Source organism: Hyla sarda, chromosome 6 (assembly GCF_029499605.1).
Source record: "Hyla sarda isolate aHylSar1 chromosome 6, aHylSar1.hap1, whole genome shotgun sequence".
Lineage (NCBI taxonomy): Eukaryota > Metazoa > Chordata > Amphibia > Anura > Hylidae > Hyla > Hyla sarda.
In genome coordinates, this window is record NC_079194.1 from 208,113,970 (window position 1) to 208,137,367 (window position 23,398).

Genomic DNA, 23,398 nt, shown 5'->3' on the forward strand with positions numbered 1-23,398 from the left:
AGCCAATCCCCACTCTGGGCGGAAAATATGAATGAGTGATGTTCTATTCATATCAGTGGCCGGAGTATAGTTCAGATATGAGAGCGATGTATAGAGCCGCATCTCTGCTATATTATGGACGATCGCATCGGGTGTCAGGAGTGTCACACCGGGGGCAATATGTCTATTAGTACAGGTACTACTACTCCCATCATGGAACAGTCTGTTCCATGCTGGGAGTCGTAGTACTGCCTAAAAACTGTAAAATATAGAGGGGAAAAAAAGTGAAAGACACAAACACATACTATATTAAAAATTAATTAAAATTTTGTTATAAAAAATAAAAATTTTGCTAAATAAATTTTTTTCCATCACTACTGCATCTTTTTTTTTTATTTTTTTTTTTGGTACCCAACAAATTTGGAAAAAAAACGCCAAAGGGGCCAAAAAAGGCAAATTCCACACACAGGTAAAAACGCCAGAAAAACCGTGGCAGTTTTTCTGGTGTTTTTTTCTGGCTTTTTTTTCTGGCGTTTTTAAGCCTAAAAAAACGCAGTGCAAAATCCTAAGTGGAATCCTTGCCTTAAGGACCAATGTTCATTGTTGCCCTTTGGTTTTTCCCATCTCGCCCTTTAATAGCCATAACTCTTTTGTTTTCTTTACCTACACACCCATATAGAGGCTTTGTAATGTCTTCACTCAGTTTTCCATAGCATATGCTTCATAATGGAAAAAAAAAATATTTGTGAAGTGAAATTCCTATTTATGCCATTCACTGCTTGGTCAAATTTACGCCATTCACTGCACGGCACGATTAAAACTATAACCACTTTGTATAGTTTTACTAATTAAAAAAAAAAATCTAAACTTACCTTTTTTTTTTATTCATTGCCATTTTCTGGCCCCTATAACTTTTTCGATTTTTCTGTATACTGGGCGGTTTGAAGTCTTACTTTCTGCACCAGGATATTACATTTTTACTGGTGCCATTTTGGTATTGATCTGACCTTATGATATCTTTTAACTTCATTTTTTCTGGGATATGATGTGACAAAAAAAAACACAATTCTGTGATTTGATTTTTTTTTTTATGTTTACATTTACGAATACATAATGTTATATATTAATAGTTTTGACAATTTTGCACTCAGCAATACCAAATACATTTATCTTTATTATTTTTTCATATTTTTTATATGGAAACTGGGTATAGGGGAGTGATTTAAACTTTTGAAATAAAAGGGGTTAATGTATGTGGGTTAAAACTATTACTTTCTTATTTTATTTTTTTTTTGGTCCTCTTAAGGCAGTGATGTCCAAACTGTGGCCCTCCATATTGAGCAAAACTACAAATCTCAGCATATCCCCGGTAGCAAATGGTTGTCTAGGCATGCTGGAGTCATGCTGGGAGTTGTAGTTTTGCAACATCTGGAGGGCCACAGTTTGGACATCAATGTCTTAGGGGAATCATTGACATCACGAGGGGGCCCCTGTTTTGCCCGTCATCAGGCACAGAGCTAGCAAGTTTGCTCCATGCAGTAGATGACTGGGGGTGCTGCAGGAGAGATTGCGGGAGTTCCCAGTAGTGGGACCCCCACGATCAGGCATCTTATCCTATATTGGATAGGAAATAAGATATCTATTGGCGGAGTACCCCTTTAAGGTCCAGGCCAATTTTCATTTTTACACTTTAGTTTTTTCCTACTCCCTTCTAAAAATCATACCGCTTTAAATTTTACACCTACAGACCCATATAAGGGCTTGTTTTTTGCATCACCAATTGTACTTTGTAATGACATCACTTATTTTATAACAAAATCTGCGGCGAAACCAAAAAGAAATTATATGTGGGGTTAAATATTTTTTTTTAAATGCCATTGTGTAACTTTTGGGGGCCTCCGTTTCTACGCAGTACACTTTTTGGTAAAAATTACACCTTATATTTATTCTGTGGGTCCAAACATTTACAAGGATATTTTATTTTACTACTTGGATTTAGTTTTTTTTTTTACGTGAACGACATCAATCATGCAATTTATATTTTAATAGTTCAGACATTTACACACGTGGCGGTACCACATATTTTTATTTTTGATTACATTATTTTATTTAAAGAATGGGAAAATGGGGGTGATTCAAACTTTTATTAGGTAAAGGGTTAATTCACTTTTATTACTCTTTTTACACTTCTTTCCTTTTTATTTTAGTCCCCACAGGGCACTGTCCAATGCTGAGCCTTAGCTCAGCATTGATCAGTGTTATAGGTGCGCTGCTGCTCGAGCCTGCAGAGCCTGGCAGCAGCATCAGAGGACCCATTGGACGGCGAGGAGGCAGGTAAGGGCCCTCCAGCCAACCACTTAGCTGATTGGGAACTTCCGCGGGATTTCACCGCGGATGTCCCGATCAGCTCCGCTGAGCTACTGGCACAGTTAGATCCCGCATTCTGACACTGCGATAAACTTTGATCAAGTCATCTAAAGGGTTAATGCCGGGCATCGCCCCAATCAGCGATGTCCGGCATTAACCGTGGGTCCTGAACCCACAGAGCATGAAATGCGTTCAGCTTGTAAGCACGCTTCAAACTGCGGGAGCGGGACTAGGGTGTAAAGGTATGCCCTTGGTCCTTAAGAGGGTAAACAGAATGGGAGAGATTTTTTAAAACCTGTGCAGACAAAAAGTGGTTCAATTGCTTATAGCGATAATTCAGATTTCTTCTTTAATCTTGACAGGCCATTTTAAAATTGAACAAGGGAAAATGATGGGACACTAATGGCTGTGACACATGGGGGGAGATGAGGGGACACTTATGACTGTGACACACATGGAGGGGGAGAGGTGACTGTAATGACTGACCCTCAGGGGGTATGAAAGTACACTAATGACTTGGACACACAGGAAGAGATGAGAGGAAACTCATAACTGTCAAACACAAATATTCCCATAGGCGAGTCAGGGATCACAATGCAATATTACACACAAAAACCCAGGGCCTAAGCTTGGGGCACAAGATCCCTTATAAGTGACAAAGTGACAAACCCCCCCACTTATGAAATATAACTTTTAGTATCACTTATTAAAAATGGTATACTGTATATAGTGACAAGTGATCTTAAAACATTGCAATACAGCACCAGATATTAGAGTGTGTCTGGGATAAACCCATTCATATTAAAGTATTGGGGTCAATATTAAAAGAAATACACTGGCTCCCTCTACAAGTTTCGGTGCAAGGGGGGGGTTCACTTATAAGAAATCTTGTGCCCCGAGCTTAGGCCCTGGGTTTTTGGGTGTAACACTCATAACTGTGCCACCGGGAGAGATGAGGGGACACTAATGGCTGTTACACAGGAATAGATGAGGGGACAATAATGACTGATCATATGATGTCACATAACGCCTCTTTGCGTGATGTTAAAGGGGTATTCCAGGCAAAAACATCTTTTCCCAGATAAAAAGTATAAGGATAAGATGTCTGATCGCAGGGGGGCCGCCACTGGGACCGCCTCAATGTCCCTGCAGCACCCACATTATATGCAGGGCTGCATCTCCAGGCTCGGAAACCTCCGGGTTTCCGGAAATGGAGATGTGACGTGATGCCACACCTCCTTTTGACGTCAAGCCATGCCCCTTTCACTCATGTCTATGGGAGGGGGCATGATGGCTGCCACGCCCCCTCTCATAGACATGAATGGAGGGGGCATGACATGATGTAACGAGGCGGCGGGGCATTACATCGCGTCTCCAGTTACGGAAACCCAGACGTAGCCCCGCATAGAAACCTTTGGATAGGGGATAAGATGTTTTTGCCCGCAATACCCCTTTAAGTTGCATGACATAATGTATCCTGGCTCCTTACTTTTTTTTGTTTGCTCCTAATCAAGCCATGATCATCAAATTTGTCAAGCCCTGATCATCACTGGATATAACTTTACTGTAATCACTTCTATGGGCTGTAGTGGTAATGACAGCGGTTATTGTGTGGTTGTATTGTTGTGGCATATAAAGGCATCACTGGCTATAACTCTACTGTAATCATTTACTGTATATGGTCTGGTGTGGTAATGATAGCACTTGCACTCCCACCTGCCCTTCAGTACGGTAGTGTCCCACTACAGGTACATAGTCCTGTACTACCTGTAGACCCTGTCAGGTTGAGTGACCTGGGGGGCTCCCCTGCAGGGACTCCTTGTGTTATATTTCTGATTTATTAAATGTGGTGTATGTTACCTAAAGACCATAGATAGGATTCTACTGTATAGGTAGCATATGGGACCTTTGGAGGACTCCAAGGACCTGTGTGAGTAAGCTGATCACATCTTATGTTATACTGTTATACGATTTGTTGCAACATGTAATCCCAGAGATCACAGGTTTAAACTATGACCCACAGCTTGACCAATGGGCTATAGTCCAGCCCCTTTAGGACCCTAGTATCAGATAAAGCTAAAACTTATACATTTTATTGATATACATTAAAATGAATTATAACGAAAACCGTGACCACTATGTTGTGACAAACCAAATATAACAAAAAAATAACCACAACACCTGAAAAAGAAACCACTGTATTAATCCAAAGTCAATCCTGACTACTGAATAGTTGGTATAAATACTGTAAATGATGAGCCCAAAATAATATGTCAGTCCCCCAGGATCGACAGGCCGACATACATCTAAGGTGTATTATTAACTCCCGCAATAGGGTTCAAGCTATCTATTACAGCCACAGGGATTGCTCCAGCTCTCCGATCCTTACAATATAGATAAAGGGTGGCTATAAACTCACCATCACAGATTTTCAGGTGTATACCTTAACAAATACCACCTATTGTGCAATATTAAGTGAAAGAATGTAAAAAAAATTTCCGTTCCGACACTTTTCCCCCCATTGTCGGGGTTTCTCAAGGAACTTTAGGGTTAAGTCCTATTGATACGGAATGGCGTGTGGATGAACATACCTACCGGGGCACATGCCTGACGTATCCTTGATGCACAAGAAGACAAGGCTTATCGGTGTTATCAGTAGTCAGGCATCATCTTGTGACATCAGTCCGTATCAATAGGCCTTAACCCTAAAGTTCCTTGAGAAACCCTGACAATGGGGGGAAACGCATCGGAATGGGAAAAATTGTAATGTCTTTTTTAATTCTTTCACTTAATATTGCACAATAGGTGGTATTTGTTAAGGTATACACCTGAAAATCTTTGATAGTGAGTTTATAGCCATCCTTTATCTATATTGTAAGGATCGGAGAGCTGGAGCAATCCCTGTGGCTACAATAGATAGCTTGAACCCTATTGTGGGAGTTAATAATACACCTTAGATGTATGTCGGCCTGTCGATCCTGGGGGACTGACATATTTTATTGGGCTCATCATTTACAATATTTATATCCGACTATTCAGTAGTCAGAATGGACTTTGGATTAATACAGTGGTTTCTTTTTCAGGTGTTGTGGTTATTTTTTGTTATATTTGGTTTGTCACAACATAGTGGTCACGGTTTTCGTTATAATTAATTTTAATGTATATCAATAAAATTTATAAGTTTTAGCTTTATCTGATATTAGGGTCCTAAAAGGGCTGTGATATTATTCTCTGATTGACCCTAAGAGTCATTTTGTCTGGTTTGCTGTTTTGTGATATAGTCCAGCCCCCTCACTATATAAGGGGCAGCCATCTTTAATTCACTCTCTTTCCTCAGACTCTTCTGAGTGATAACATCAAAGTCTTTGTTGAAGCAGCTACCAGAGAATCTCAAAACAGTGTTCAGCATCTGGAGTTCCACAAAGCTACAACTCTCCAGTAAGTCTCAAGTCTGTGTCTGCTGTCACTAAAGTTAGTCTAGTCCTGCACATAGTCAAGTCCAGTCTAATAACAGTCAAGTCAATTACAAGTATTGGTCCAGCAAGCTGCGAGGTCCTCTTGGTACTCGTCACATCTCTGGGACAATCTGGCCATAGCTGCGAAGATAAATATGCCTGTCTTCTATTCAGTAAAACCTCTGTTTACCTGCAACTGGTTGTGGACTCTTTATTCACTACTAGCCCGTGGGATAGAGGAGAATCCGGGCGTGTGGTGATCCGGAACCCGAAAATCATACTGGCATCATGAACACATACTATCCGACCCCCGGGGTCAATAACATCTGATCCCACCACTCACTGCAACACCTGTGGCCCCGCCACTACTCACTATAGTGGTGCACCACATATTTTGGTGTCCAACGAACAGGATACAGGGTGTCAAGTCCTGCCACCCATCTACAGTATGCGGGTGTATGCCGAAGGCAAGTCCTACTTCCCAAGTCTGAACTGTGTCTTGTTAAAAGTTACATGTCTGTGGAAAAAAGTGTGCGCCAGCAAAATGTATGGGACTGTGTTATTGAAATAAGTTTATTTGCTGGCGCTGAAGAAATAGTGGGGGAGGTGAAGTTTACAGTATTGTTGGTGACGAGAAAGTTAACAAAAAGTGCATTTACAATGTGCAAGTTAAGAATGGAAATGATGTTGCGTGCCAAAATGTCTGTTGTACCTGAAAGAGTTAAAGATCCACTGGAAAAGAGCGCCAAAGATTCCCGCCAAGGCCAGCATCCCGCCCCCAGGCGTGGAAACAATGTCGTTGTATCCAGCCCCAAGTAAGACTTAAAGGGTCTGCCCCCTGTTGCCAGGGAGGTGGATGGAGAGGATGCACCACTGTGCCACTTCCAGTCCCGGGCCGCGCTGATGACGTCCTTCCAGCTGGCGGCCATCTTGGTGGAGACCAATATAAAAGACAAGGTGGAGTTTTACCTCTTGAGTCCACAGGAAGTGCGGAAGAAGAGCAGCAAGATGGTGGAGGCCCAGCAGTCCACGAGTGACAGGATTCCCAAGATGGAGCCGGAAGCTGTTGCCGAGGGGACCCAAGCAGGAAGATCCCTGGGCACACCCGACTCCAGAGGTTTTGGTCAAGTAAACGCTGCTGCGCTGACACTTCTAGCAAGTAAGTCACTGATATCGGGGGGCCCCTGTTCATACTAGTTAGTGTCCAACGCTGCCCTCAAAGACTTCCATCCTAAGGGGGAGTCACTACCCAGGGGGTCCCACCTAGTACAGTCCAGGCTGCTGCAGCCCCAACAATCCTGTCTGCTGCAGCAACTCCCTAAGCCTCTTAAAGGGCCAGTGCACCTAAATTATCTTAAAGGGACAGCGCACTCAATTTCTCTTAAAGAGACGGCGCCCTCAAATCAACTTAAAGGGGTACTCCCGGGGAAAACTGTTTTCTTAAATCAACCTACAAGTAATCCCTCTGTGGCACAAGCCGCAGCAGTGCAAGTGGTGGTTACAGTCAATCCCACCATCACTAATTCCAGTCTGTCCCACGTGTCCTGGGTCACCCACATTGACCCCATGCAAGGGGCCCAGTCTCGCAATCCTAGATTCATCTCACAGCCTAGCATCCCTCCTAGTAGGTGTGACTGGGAAAGGAAATGACCTTAAAGCAACAAAGCTGTCTAAGTGATTTATGTGTACAGTAAAATAACCAAATTTTGGTCATAAGACTAACTGTCTGTTGTGCAGTAGCACTTTTGTTGTTCAAGGTTTCCAGCAACAGTTCAAGAAATGTGCCTGACAAGACTGTGTCAAGAAAAGTTCTTCAAACTGCAACCAATCTCGTAAGTCATGTGCCCGTACTTTTTACGTACTTTTCACCTCTAAAGTGGAGCAGCTGGAGGTCCGTGCTTTTTTGCCCATTCCTTGTTTATTCTATTCCGGGACCCGGCCCGCTGTTTGCCTGCCCTGCTCTCCGCACCTTACAGGACTTCTGATCTTCCAGCATCGCAGAGTGGTGAACTGAAATAGTTTTCTTCTCTTTTCTCCATAAAGTTCCTGTACACCAAAAGTCATTGTGTACAGTCGTGTCTGATGTTTGGTTGTCTTCTTACAGGGGTTTATCCTGACACGGTCAGGAGGAGCACATATTGCCCCCATCACCAGCATCTAGTACAAAACAAATGTAAATAAAATGTGTAAATAAACCACAATACACATAGTCTAGTATACACAAGTCAAGTATACTTCAGTAACATAAAGTAGCTGTATCACTCACATTACACAGTCTGGTAATAGTAACATGTAAACAACAACAAAGAAGTGGTCTCAAATGGCAGGATGTGCTCAACCCCAAATGCAGTTGTGCATATATACTGGGGGAGCAGATCCTGCCTTTGTGGTCTGTTGCTAAGGGCGATCCCCAGCATAAAAATGCATACAATGGAGGATGCCGGCAACAGACTACAAGTGCCACAATGGCATCCTATACCAGATAAACTGTGTGGATATGTAACAATTAGAATAATACAATACAGGAATTTATGTGCACTACTGTGGTAGATGTATACAATGACATTGGCTATCTCTCAACACTGATGTTAAAGGGGTACCCCGGTGAAAACCGTTTTTCTTTTAAATCAACTGGTGGCAGAACGTTAAACATATTTGTAAATTATGAATTCGGGTAGAAAAACAGACATGGTGCACATCTTCAATCTTGTATAATGATCTGATTGCTTCTCAGCAAGGTGTAACGGCTCACTTATCATGCTCTCCCAGTCAGTCAAATTCCTATATTGTATTATTCTAATAGTAACATGTCTAATATATTTAATGTCAAGTATCATCCTGTTCGTGCACAGGAAACTTTCCTGGCCAGTAAGTATTCCTGAAACTAACGCACGTAAACAGTAAAGGTAACATGAATGTCAAAGTGTTATCTGTATCATATGTCTAGCATAGAAATGTCTAGCATAAAGTAATAATAGTGTTCTGGGGAGAAGTGTTTTATGCCAAGGGACCCCAGTAGTCAAGGCATTGGGAAGAAAGCCTCCAGCAACCTATTCCGCAACTATAAGTCTGCAGTCATAAGTCTAGTCATGTACACAAAGTCGTGTATCAAATGTCTAGTCATGTACAGTAATATAATGTCTAGTAAATGATGTCTAGTCATGTACAGTATATCACATGCATAGTGAGTCAGAAATGTCAAAAATGTCCTGTCAAATCTAGTAAACAGTTATGCAAGTCAGTAAAATGCATAGTCAAGAGTATCAGTTGTGTATAGTCAGCTATAAAATGCATAGTCAAGAGTATCAGTTGTGTATAGTGTATTATATGCATAGTCCAGTTATAAATTGCATAGGAAAGTTCCTTACAATTCAATATATATGTACAGGTTATAAAGAGAAAAAAAATCCTATCCAAAATATCCTGTTCACAAATCCTGTTCGTAATTCCATTCATAAAATCTTGTTCGCAATCCTGTCCTAACCAACAATCCTGTTCCACAAAAGTCAGAGCGTGTATGGACTGTTATACAAAGACTCTAATGTTATTTTTTATTTCAAAAGCCTGAAATGGACGTTTGTGCATAAAATGCCTCAGGACTTCTTAAGGCCAAACGACCACTTCGTTCCTCAAGCCTGAGAGAACCTTATGTCGAGGACGACTTTTGTTAAGTGGAGGGGTTTGTGGTGTCCCACTACAGGTACATAGTCCTGTACTACCTGTAAGCCCTGTCAGGTTTAGTCCCTCAGTGACCTGGGGGCTCTCCTGCAGGGACTCCTTGTGTTATATTGCTGATTTATTAAATGTGGTGTATGTTACCTTAAGACCATAGATAGGATTCTAGTGTATAGATAGTATATAGGACCTTTGGAGGACTCCAAGGACCTGTGTGAGTAAGCTGATCACTAGTGTTGCTCGCGAATATTCGCAATGCAAATTTTATTCGCGAATATCGCCTATTTGCGAATTCGCGAATATTCGCGAATATAGCACTATATATTCGTAATTACGAATATTCATTTTTTTATTTTTTTATTTTATTTTTTTTTCACAGTACACATCACAGTGATCACCCCTCTCTGCTTCCAGCTTGTGTGGTGTAAAGAAGGCTCTAATACTACTGTGTGAGACTGGTGTGCAAATTTTCGCATATACGAAAATTTGCATATGCTAATTTTCGCATATGCGAATTTCCGCTTATGTTAATTTTGTATGTGCTAATTTTCGCATATATACATTTTCGCATACGCGAATTTCGCATATGCGAAAATAAAATGAGAATTTTTCGAATATGCGAATATTCGCGAATATATGACGAATATTCGTCCATATATTCGCAAATATTCGCGAATTCGAATATGGGCTATGCCGCTCAACACTACTGATCACATGTTATGTTATACTGTATATGATTTGTTGCAACTTGTAATCCCAGAGATCACAAGATTTAACTTATGACCCACAGCTTGACCAAGGGGATACAGTCCAGCCCCCTCACTATATAAGGGGCAGCCATCTTTAATTCACTCTCTTTCCTCAGACTCTTCTGAGTGATAACATCAAAGTCTTTGCTGAAGCAGCTTCCAGAGAATCTCAGGACAGTGTTCAGCATCTGGAGTTCCACAAAGCTACAACTCTCCAGTAAGTCTCAAGTCTGTGTCTGCTGTCACTAAAGTTAGTCTAGTCCTGCACATAGTCAAGTCCAGTCTAATAACAGTCAAGTCTAAATAACAAGTCCAAGTCCAGTTAATAACAAGTATTGGTCCAGCAAGCTGCGAGGTCCTCTGGGTACTCGTCACATCTCTGGGACAATCTGGCCATAGCTGCGAAGATAAATACACCTGTCTTCTATTCAGTAAAGCCTCAATTTACCTGCAACTGGTTGTCGACTCTTTAATCACTACTAGCCTGTGGGATAGCGGAGAATACGGGCATGTGGTGTTCTGGAACCCGAAAACCACACTGGCGTCACAAACACATAGGGGTTAATACCATCGGACCCCCGGGGTTAATAATATCTGATCCTACCACTCACTGCAAGATCCGTGGCCCTGCCACTACTCACTATAGTGGTGCACCACAGCACTATGCACTCCTCCTTCTGGTGACGTCACTCCTCCCAGGCAAGCAATTCAGCTGCGCAGCAGCAATTACAGCAGGAGGAGAGGTGACACGTCTTCCCGCTTAGCTGCTATATGTTAAGCTTAGTGTGGGTGACCCTCTTGTGAGTTTTACATAGTTTAAAGGATTGAAAAAAAAGCTTTCCTTTAGCCTAAATTTACACTTGGTTTTTTTCTGGCAGTTTTTGAAAAACTATCACTGCAGTTTTTGAGCCAAAGTCAGAAGTGGATCCATAAGGAAGGAGAAGTATGAATCCTTATATTAGATTTCCTATTCCTTTTGAATACACTTCTGGCTTCGGCTCGAAAACTGCTTTGGCAGTTTTCCAAAAATTTCCAGAAAAAAAAACAAGTGGAACCTTAGCCTAAAGATGGATTTTGTGCAACAAAAATAGGGAAACAGAAACATAGCCACACATCCACCATTTGTATTTTATGCTAGGGGTGTTAGGGACCTGCGGCTTACAGGTGGCCGTGACGTGGCTAGTGGGCTTGCACTTATGATCATAGAGTACACTAATGACCTGTTAGTTTAATAAATGTTGCTAAGAAGTTTTAGATTAAGGTACATGTTGTAGATGTGCGGCCATGTCTGTTTTTTCTCTATTTTAATTCACATTTAGATGGATTTTGTTTACTATGAGATTGGGCTTGTGGCCACTTGGGGGTCGCAACATGACCCTGTTTACTTTGCTTTTGTCGTAACGCAGCATGATCCATGCAGTGCCACATAGCAATTATTGGTTGTGCAACCCCTGTAGCAACCAAAATTCCAATTTACATGTCCGCAGAAAGAATAAACCTGTCCATTTTTTTGCGCACTCCGCATAGAATGCCATGACATTTATGAGATTACACATTCCTGTGCGGTCCTAGCTCCGGCATGTTATGCCGTTGCCCCCAGTCTGCGTAATGTCCGCACAGAGATTTTCTGTGCGGACATTCTGACATGTGATCATTGCCTTACTGTGCATAAGATGGAAGATGTCAATCAGTGATGGTAGGGTGGGGGAGCCTAATGCTCATGAATGATGGGGACTCTATATCATGCACAAACATTCTTCATAGGATGCCAGAACTTCACTTGCTTTACTGTGATTTTATGAAAAACACTGATCTTTAGGGTGTCTGTCCCTTTAGTTTAGTTGCAGTAATTTTTTCTGGAATGAAAAATTCACTAACCATGGACAACATTTTTTTTTACATTTGAAAATAAATAATAACAATAATATAAAAATTTTGAACGTCATGAGATATACGTTATAGCTCAATATACTGATATAAAATCATTACCAGCATTTACTCTAAGCTGTACAATGATAATTTCAATTACCTGCTAAAATGTAGGAATTATTTTTATAGACACTGGAAAAAAAGTCCCCTATTTTTACGAACTGTCTTGAAACGCAAACAGTTGTGTCTCCAGCAGTTGGAAAACTACAAATCCCAGCAAGCCTGGAGGACAGCCTATGGCATGCTGGGAGTTATAGTTTTGCAACAGCTGGAGACACTCTGTTTGGAAAACACTGCAGTAACCTCTCTAAAAGACCAGATTTTCATTGTATCTAGTGACAAATTCCCTCAGAAGAAAATGTTTATTTACATGACTTGACCACCAGATGGTGCTAGGTTACTAAAAATGAGTTGTTAAAACCTTGTCTAATCTAATAAGCAACATGGTAAATATTTTCTTAAATAAAAATAAAAATAACAGTAATATATTCTCCTATGCTTATAAACAGTGTTTGAGCTCACCAGAGAAAATAATTCTGGGGCTACCTAACACCTAGGTCACATGATCATAAAGAAATTATAGGTCAATTGTCAGATTACACAAAGATAAAAAATAATTCTCAGTACCAGGTTATTGGCTCAATTTCCAGCTTAAGATGCTGCTTTCCTCTACAGGACCATACCCATATACAAGTAAGAATTTTGCTTACTAGTCCTGAACTAATCTTTGGTATGTATCAACAATGTACCCGGAGTAGGCAAAATGTTTTAAATTAAAAAAAGTTAAAACTTTTCAATACATTAAATTAATAAATCAATGAACCAAGCGGTAGTCCCTGGTATACAATAAGCAAACAATGGTTACGTTTGGGTGTCAACCCTCAAACTAGTATTGGCTGTAAGGTTCTATAGAACCTAATATCCTATGTTGTGGCTGGGCTCTTTTATGGATTCCCATTCGGGGACCTCCCCATAGAAGAGCCTAAAGCCTTTTTATATATATATATATATTGTCAATGCAAGTGTATGGGAATATGTCAATGCATGGTCTATTTCAAAGCCTTAGTACTGAGGCACACTGCACCCACTGAGACTTTTTAAAATTATATATATATATTTTTTTTGCTACTTAAACAGATATGCATGCCGTGCCAAAGCTATAGGGGTCAAGTGATCACTGTTTGTGATTGGCCTCCTACGCCAGGGCCCTGATCACCGCACGTATGCTGACTATCTTCTTGGGCATTGTGCCCAGATCATACAAACTGAAACTGTGTGGCTTTAAAAAATACAGCAGCACAGTCTTCTCTATGTCTTCCCTACACTCTTCTCCATGATCAGTGACTGAAGACAACAGAGATGAGTAACCACTGGGACCCCCGCCCCCCAACCTTCACTGCCCTCCCACAGGGACCTCTATACTTCCCTGATCCACCAAAGATCCACTGGGAGTACTGACATTAACCCCTACACTGCCCTGGACCAGTAACAATTCTTATATCCACCCCTTCCTGTCCTATATCACAAAAACCTTTGTATCACATAAACCTTTACAATAAATCCCTCTTTGTCCTACACCTCAAGGTTTACAGACATTAACACCTAATCTGCCCTAAATTGAAGAAAACTGCTCCGCAGACAACAGAGTGAGGTGAGGGGGAGGAGTCATCACAGTGTAGGCAAGAGAAGAGAGGGAAACGCCTCCTCCCCCTGGGAAGATGAGAAAGACATTGAGCGGCTGTAACATGCTATTTTTTGTGAACTACATGTATATGATCAGGATGAGGTACTGAGAAATATATAACAGTTATGTTTTTGTGGGATCTGACAGGTATGCTTTAACCTTTAGTTACTATACTAGGCCTGGATGCTGTTTAATACTATATGACACAATTTTATGTGGCCCTGTATATCTGGCTGCCCTATAACTCATTACATGAGCACTGTATGTTAATATTTATTTCATGCTGTTCTATATTCCCTGCCTTACAGGAAGCAGTTCCCAGATCCCTAACTGCCTCAATCTACCTACAAAGGTTAAGAGGTCATACACACACTGCTCAAAAAAATAAAGGGAACACTTAACCAAGACAATGTAACTCCAAGTCATTCACACTTCTGTGAAATCACACTGTCCACTCAGGAAGCAACACTGATTGTCAATCAATTTCCCATGCTGGTGTACAAATGGAACAGACAACAGGTGGAAATTAGAGGCAATTAGCAAGACACCCCTTTTAAAGGAGTGGTTCTGCAGGTGGTGACCACAGACCACTTCTCAGTTACTATGCTTCCTGGCTGATGTTTTGGTCACTTTTTAATGCTGGCAGTGCTTTCACTCTAGGTAGCATGAGACGGAGTCTACAACCCAAACAAGTGGCTCCGGTAGTGCAGCTCATCCAGGATGGCACATCAATTCAAGCTGTGGCAAGAAGGTTTGCTGTGTCTGTCAGCATAGTGTCCAGAGGTGCTACCAGAAGACAGGCCAGTACACCAGGAGAAGTGTAGGAGGCCGTAGGAGGGAAACAACCCAGCTGCAGGACTGCTACCTGCCCTGCCAGAGCCCTACAATATGACCTCCAGCAGGCCACAAATGTGCATGTGTCCACTCAAATGGTATGAGGGCCCGACGTCCACAGGTGGAACAACACCATGCAGGACGTTTGGCATTTGACAGAGAACACCAAGATTGGCAAATTCGCCGCTGGCACCCTGTGCTCTTCACAGATGAAAGCAGGTTCACACTGAGCACATGTGACAGCCGTGACAGAATCTGGAGATGCCATGGAGAACGTTCTGCTGCCTGCAACATCCTCCAGCATGACCAGTTTGGCAGTGGGTCAGTAATGGTGTGGGGTGGAATTTCTTTGGGGGGCCGCACAGCCCTCCATGTGCTTGCCAGAGGTAGCCTGACTGCCATTAGGAACCGAGATGATATCCTCAGACCCCTTCTGGGACCACATGCTGGTGCGGTTGGCCCTAGGTTCCTCCTAATGCAAAACAATGCTGGACCTCATGTGGCTGGAGTGTGTCAGCATCTCCTGAAAGAGGAAGGCATTGATGCTATGGAATTCCCCACAACCCCCCTACCCCATTCCCCAGACCTGAAACCAATTGAGCACATCTGGGACATCATGTCTCGCTCCATCCACCAATGCCACGTTGCACCACAGACTTTCAGGAGCTGGCGGATGCTTTAGTCCAGGTCTGGGAGGACATCCCTCAGGAGACCATCCGCCACCTCATCAGGAGCATGCCCAGGCGTTGTAGGGAGGTCCTACGGGCACGTGGAGGCCACACTACTGAGCCTCATTTTGACTTGTTTTAAGGACATTACATCAAAGTTGGATCAGCCTGTAGTGTGGTTTTCCACTTTGATTTTGAGTGTGACTCCATATCCAGACCTCCATGGGTTGATAAATTTGAATTCCATTGATAATGTTTGTGTGATTTTGTTGTCAGCACATATAAAGACGAAAGTATTTCATATGATTAGTTCATTCATCCAGATCTAGGATGTGTTATCTGTGTATTCCTTTTATTTTTTTGAGAAGTCTATATTGTCTTTCTCGCAAAAATGAGCCATGTAATGGTTCCAACCATTTGAGTTTATACATTGGTTTACAAAACACATTTCCATAGGCCTAGACTGGCACATATACAAGAAAAATAAGAAGTAAAGGTATGACGGAAGCTGAATTAGATCAAATAAAATAAAATCAACTTCAATTTGATCATAATGTTACATAGTGTTGAACAGAAGAAATAAATTACAAAAGAAAAATGGAGCTACTCAAAAATATGTGTAGAAAATAGACACATTTTAATCAGACACATATGTGACATAATAAAAACATAAAAATGGAGTAATGGACAACAGATAGACAGCATCAACTGTACTGTTAACCCCTTAACAACACAGGACATATATCTATGTCCTGCGCTGGCTCCCGTGATATAACGGGTCGGTCCCGGCGGCTAACGATAGCCGGGCCCCACGGCAAATACCGGACATCACCAATCTCGGGGATGCCTGGCATTAACCCTTCAGACACAGCAATCAAAGTTGATCACTGCGTCTAAAGTTTAAAAAAAAAGCATTCCTGGATGCTCAGTCGGGCTGATCGGGACCACCGCGGTTAAACTGCGGTGTCCCAAACAGCCATATGGACATGGGGAGGGTCCCTACCTGCCTCCTTCTTGTCCGATCGCCGAATGACTGCTCCGTGGCTGAGATGCAGGCAGTCAATTGCTGAAAGCACTGATCAATGCTATGCTATGGCATAGCATTGACCAGTGCTGGCAATCAGTGTAATGCATGTTATAGTCACCTATGAGGGCTGTAACATTGCAAAAAGAAAGTGAAAAAAAAGTTCATAAAGATGATTTAACCCCTTCCCTAATAAAACTTTGAATCACCCCCCTTTTCCCATTTAAAAAAAACTGTGTAAATAAAATTAAATATAAACATATGTGGTATCGCTGCATGCGTAAATGTCCAAACTATAAAAATATATTGTTAATTAAAGCGCACAGTCAATGGCATACACGGAAATTTTTGGTCACTATCAAGTGAGTCTGTAGGTGCAAATTTTGAAAGCGTTATGAGTTTTAGAAAGTGATGAGGAAAAAATGAAAATGCAAAAACAGAATAACCCTGCGTCCTTATATAAGGGTCAATACATATCCACAAAAGATGCTCTGAAGGATGGTAAAACAACGCAGACAATGCAGTATTTTCACAGACAGCCACTAAGAAACGTTCCTAAATAGGGAATCAATGAAAGTTGGCAGAAAATATATACCAACCAAAACGTAGGTCAGTAATACAGGTCACAAGATGCCACCACCCCAATACATGTTTCGTCCACTCCCCGATGAAGGACCTTCATCCTATTTTTGAGTAGCTCAATTTTTCTTTTGTAACTTTGCACTGCTAGGAGTCTACAGTTAGGCTATTAACGCATTGGGGGCCTATCAGTATTTACACTAACTAGACGGGTTACTGTATTGAATACGCTCTTCCTCCCCTTGCAATGTGTAGTAAAGTATGCAAGCTACAGAAGTCAAATGGTTCAAAACTTTTGATAAAAACTATTCAAAATAAAAGCAAAAATGTATTCAAAGGTGTCCATAAACTTTGAGGAAATTAGAATTTCTTTACTCTACTTTTTGCAGCATAGCCTATTAAATCTCCCTGCACGTGTGTGTGTATATATATTATTATTATTATATCTTGATTTATTATTATACTATTATCAGTAGCTTTATACAGGACTGTAGATTCACAAATAATAGGTGGAATATATACAAATAGCTCACAATAACATTTCTAAACCTAGACCCAAACATTTTTGCAACTGGAAATCTGTTCCATGCATTTTTAATTGTCTTTTTTTCTTCTGCAAGTTCTATTCAGATGAATGAGACAGTCAAATACATTTCTCCAAAAAATGTGCTACTTGACCCTTAGGCTGCTTTCACACAATAGAATTCCCTGTTTTAAAGATCCGTTATAATGACCCATCTACAAAACCATTAAAAACGGCCATTTAACGGCCATTACAAAATCCCATTACAGTGTATGGGATTTTGACATTACACGTTTAACCCGTCATAGCCCATTATTAATAATGGACGTTATTTTGTGACGAGAGAGGTTACGGGAGAAATAGTGCATGCACTATTTCTCCCGTCACAAACTAACGTCCGTTATTAATAACGGGCTATGACGGGTTAAAATGGATAATGTAAAAATCCCATAGACTATACTGGGATTTTGTAATGGCCGTTTAATGGACGTTTTTAATGGTTTTGTTAAAGGGTCATTATAACGGATATTTAATACGGAGAATTCTATAGTGTGAAAGCAGTCTTACAGTCAGATTTCTTATATGCATACATAAATATCTAAAATAGGGGAATAAGTGGCTTAAAGAATGCATTACTTACTTAATATCAAAAAATCAAAAGTCAAAATGTCAAAAGTTTCAAACATTTGGGGTCTGAGACCCCACTGATCACTAGAAAGAGTCAAGAGAAAGGCACACCTGAGCACCTCTCTGCTCACTGCTCTCCCTGTATTGCAGCAGGAGACAGATTTTATAGTAAATCTATGGAGCCCATCTCCTGCAGAAAAACAGGGAGAAAAGCTTTTCCCGGCTCATTCTAGCAATCTAGCAAATGGCCAGACCAATCAAAACTTTTGATTTGTAGCAGGGCGGCTCATCAATCTTGCATGGCTGCCTATGGAGCATATAACAATACACATGACCATGCCTATATAACTGCATGCAGTGTATTGCTGTGGAGGAAGCACAGTGACGTATATTGTGATGTGCTCCTCCATACGTAGCCCTGATGAACCATCTGGCTGCATACTAGAACTGAGGACGGTTGGGGGACTAAGCTGCATCATTCAAGAGAACAAGGTCACAAAGAAAGTTGCCTATTATACTCAGGGCAATAATTTTTAAAAAATCTGCATAACCTTTAAGGGTATGTTCACACGGCGGAATGTCCATACGGAGTTTTACCAGAATATTCCGCACGGACATTCAGCTGCAGCAGAGTCCCATTGATTTCAATAGAATTCTGCTGCACTGAGCACACAGTGGAATTTCCACAGCAGGGAATTCCCAATTCCAGCATCCACATAAAGAATAGACATGTCTATTCTTTCTGCAGACTTCACTTGGAAACGCATTGCCATCTATAAGACGCATTTCCAAGCTGTCCTACCGCCCGCCGAAACTTTCAAATGTGCGGAATATCCACCCATTGTTTTCTGGGCTGACATTCTGCACATTTTCCTACCATGTGAATATACCCTAAAGGTGCTGTCTGATTTTAAGAAAATTGTATAAAAGTTGGTTTGTGCATAAAATAAAAAAAATCTTTACTCACCCCTAAATTCCCCACTGCTCCACCGTTTTCACTACTTCAGTGCCCCCCCCCCCCCCACCCCCCAACATCACAGAAATTTCTGCCTTCTTGAATAACATTTTCAGTATTATATACATTCATGAAGAGTAGAAAATGCATTCACTTAATATTTACTAGGACAACCATTATACAAGGTAGAAAGGCCCTCTAAAAAGCAGTGATGGCCTCAACTTTGTATATTTCTGTGCAATGTTTTTGAGTATTTAAACACCTCACATATAAAATGCTAAATGCTTAAAATAATTTTTGTTATAAACAGGCCCCAGGCTGCTTTTGGAAGCTAACCTTTATGACTCTGCAAAGGTGAACAGCAACATTAACACATCTAAGAGTTAAAACAGCTTCTCTAGTAGAACTTGTCAGTGTGCTGTACACACTCATGCATAACTACCATGTGGGCATATTTCTTCTGCTTTTCTGTTTAATTATTTATAAATTATTGCCTTGCTGTCAGCTCGGTAAATTCATATTAGTTTATAAGACAGATAAGCAGTTATTTCTTCCTGTATTTTGTATTGATGCTGTAATTTTTTCTGTCATATAATGTATGAGAAAATAGGAATTGACAAATATATTTGTTTTTTTTAAATCTTTTATTCATACTCTACCTCAGGTTGGTCAGGGCTTGTCAAGTTCAGAACATGTTTAGGATGTACTTGTTTTGAATTCTAAATGAAAAAGACACAACTTATTCATTGGTTAAGGTCTTCCAATCTCTTGATTCTAAAGCATGTCTACTGGAAAAGAGCAAACTTTTCAAAAGTTTGGTTTGGCTGCTTCAACTTATTCTCAACAAAAAGTTTAGACTCTTTCTGAACAATCTCTGTCAAAACTGAATTTTACTTTATAAAGGGTTTATCCCCCTTTTAAAAAAATGTAAAGGCCTTAAATGAATTAAAAACAACAAACTGTTACTCACCTGACCCTCTGTTCCTGTGCCGATCCCCGGTTTTGCCTCTGTTCATTACTCCAGTCTTGATTTAGGAGCAGAGGTCACGGGACTGGCACAGCCAATCAGCAGCCCCGACAGTCATGTCCCATGCCCCTAGTTCAATAAGCAAAGAAGACTTCTGTGTTTTTCCAAATACATTATAAAAATACATAATAAATAGGAATATAAAAAAATGGACATATAATTTTAAAGGGGTACTCCACCCTAGACATCTTTTGGATAGGGGATAAGATGTCTGATCGTGGCTGTCCCACTGCTGAGGACCCCCGCAATCTCTCCTGCAGCACCCCAAGTCATCACTGCACCGAGCTAAGTTTGCTCCATGTGTAATGACTCACGATACTGGGGCCGGAGTGTCATGAAGTCACGGCTTCACCCCCTCATGATGTCATACTCCACCCCTCAATGCAAGTCTATGGAAGGGGGTGTGGTGTAAACAACAACAAAGACGTGGTCTCAAATGGCTGGAGGTGCAGTTGTGCATTTATTCTGGGGGAGCAGATCCCGCCCTTGTGGTCTGTTGCTAGGGGCGATCCCCAGTATAAAAATGCATACAATGGAGGATGCCTGCAGCAGACTACAAGTGCCACAATAGGATCCTACACCAGATAGACGGTGTGGATGTGTAACAATTAGAATAATACAGGAATTTAGGTGCACTACTGTGGTATATGTAAACAATGACATTAGCTAACCCTCAAAACTGATGTTAAAATTGAGACATAAGCCAGCATATACTTGTATGAAGGACATACCTGAGCCTGCACACCAATGCCAAGGTTTCTCAAGTGGCACGGGACCTAACACTAACCTACCTGTGCGTGATAAGCAAAACCAGGGGCCAGTGAGCAATTATGGCAGCATTAGGCCCCCCCCCATAGACTTGCATTGAGGGGGTGGAGTGTGATGTCACAAGGGGGTGGAGCCATGACTTCACAACACTCCGGCCCCTGTATGGTGAGTCATCACGCATGGAGCAAACTTAGCTCCATGCAGTGATGACTAAGGGTGCTGCGGGAGAGATCGTGGGGGTCCCCAGCAGCAGGATCCCCGCGATCAGACCTATTATCCCCTATCCTTTAGATACGGGATAAGATTTCTAGGGGTCGAGTACCCCTTTAATACTTCTCTTATCTTTTTTGTTTGCATATAATTTAAACACTAATTTCAATAATTAAAAATGAAGTGCAACTACAGTAGATTGATGATGTTTCTCATATAGGAATATTTGTTTGAATGCCCACCAACTGTTTCAGGAAACTAACTATTTTAGCAGCGGAGATCATTGTAAATAGCCAGATGCTGGGATAGAGAAATAAGTATTTGCAGAAAAAAGTTTGGAAAATGTAACATATACAAATTATCCTACATAGCATATCATTTGCTTTAATGTAAACAACAATGGAGGCGTAATGTTGTAAGGATAATATTATATATCCCTGATAGCAAAGCTAACTGTTGGTAAAAGCAGTTCGAGTCTCCATGGGTTAAGATGTTTCTATGCCTCCGCAGTGGCCCCAGCATTTTAGATGAGTTTGGTTAACACTGCAGATGCAGCCTGCTGATTTACTAAGCTCTCTAAATCAGAGTATGAAAAATAATTACATTACGCCATCTCATTTCCTCTTTTCAATAGAAAAGTCTGGATTTTGGGACTACAGGGAAAAATCTAAATTGATAGCAACACCTCTTATTTTATCATCCATTCAGTATTTAATAATAAAAAAAAACAATCTTTAAAAATACTTTGACCAAAAGTCAGGAAAAGTACCGTATATACTCGAGTATAAGCCGAGTTTTTCAGCACGATTTTTCATGCTGAAAACACCCCCCCCCTCAGCTTATACTCGAGTGAACTCTCTGCCCTCAGTTGTCTTCAACCTGTGGACCTCCAGATGTTTCAAAACTACAACTCCCAGCAAGCCCGGACAGCCATCGGCTGTCCGGGCATGCTGGGAGTTGTAGTTTTGAAACATCTGGAGTTCCGCAGGTTGAAGACCACTGTAATCAGACATTGACAAGCGGTGATGATGAAAGGGGGGTGGGCTGATGACAGGTGGTGATGATGAAGGGGGGGTGGGATGATGACAAGGGGAAGATGACAGGCAGTGATGATGAAGGGGGGGGCTGATGACAGGTGGTGATGATGAAGGGGGGGTGTGGGATGATGACAAGGGGATGTTGAAGGGGGAATGATGAAGGGGGGTGATGATGACAGGGGGATGATGACAGGTGGTGATGAAGGGGGGGTGTGGGATGATGACAGGGTAATGATGACAGGCGGTGATGATGAAGGGGGGTGTGGGATGATGACAGGGGAATGATGAAGGGCGGGATGATGACAGGCGGTGATGATGATGAGGGAGTTAATGATGGGGGTCTGGATGAGGACAGGGGGGGGATGATGACAGGGGGGGGATGATGTATTTCCCACCCTAGGCTTATAGTTGAGTCAATAACTTTTCCTGGGTTTTTGGGGTGAAATTAGGGGCCTCGGCTTATATTCGGGTCGGCTTATACCTGAGTATATACGGTAGTGAGTTAAAATAGTAATGTATCAATTACTCTTAAGAGGGCATGGGTTCACAGTCTGTATATTTTTTATGGCAATCAAACAATGGCACAGCATTTTACTATTTTTTAGACAGATGGCATTGCTATTTATATTTACATATGGAGTATGATATGCCCAAAGCTAAAATGTTGTATGTGTATAGGTAAATAAATGCCATTTTCAGCTTTAAAAAAAAACTAAAGCAGGGTGCTGTGGTATATCGACATATATATTGTTCTGGATATACGGGGAGCCAGGAAGGTTGGGGCCCAACACTGTAAACACGATTGGATGTATGTGGCAGTGTTATTGTCACCTGGATGTGGTGCTGCTTTGGCACTTTCATTCTGGGTATAGTGGTACCAGTCACACCAAAGGCCCCTCGTCCACACATAAAGACACCAGGCAATGGAAGGTGCGGGAATTGTTACAGAGTTTTTATTGGGTTCCAGAAGCTTCAAATTAAATCTCTCTCTGCTTTGACCTGTAGAACAAAGTTCATTTCTCAGAAGAGAATCCCTCATTGCATACATTGTCAACACAAGCACAAATAAATATTGTCAGTTGTACACAATTATGGAAACTTCTATAGATTTCTTAACAATTTATATTGGGAAAAGAATAAAAGTAAAAGTTTGCCATTGTTAATTCTGGTTTCATGTGCCTGGCACAGTACTTTGTATTTTATCTTTTGTCTGTGCCTTATTAAAATGTCTTTTTGTGAGCACGGTGCTCATATCGAATGCAAGTCAACTCCTCCTTACCTTGCCAATGACAGGGATATCAACAGAAC

The 23,398-nt window shown here is 41.3% G+C and overlaps 1 long non-coding RNA gene across 1 annotated transcript; it reads right to left on the minus strand.

Annotated features, from left to right (window-relative positions):
- Nucleotides 1–7,572: 7,572 nt before the first annotated feature.
- LOC130277681 (uncharacterized) lies at nucleotides 7,573–20,117 on the minus strand. Its single transcript, XR_008845524.1, has 3 exons — nucleotides 20,019–20,117; nucleotides 19,708–19,767; nucleotides 7,573–7,958 (listed from the first exon to the last, which is right to left on the minus strand). It is a non-coding gene; the product is annotated as an uncharacterized LOC130277681 (long non-coding RNA).
- Nucleotides 20,118–23,398: the final 3,281 nt, after the last annotated feature.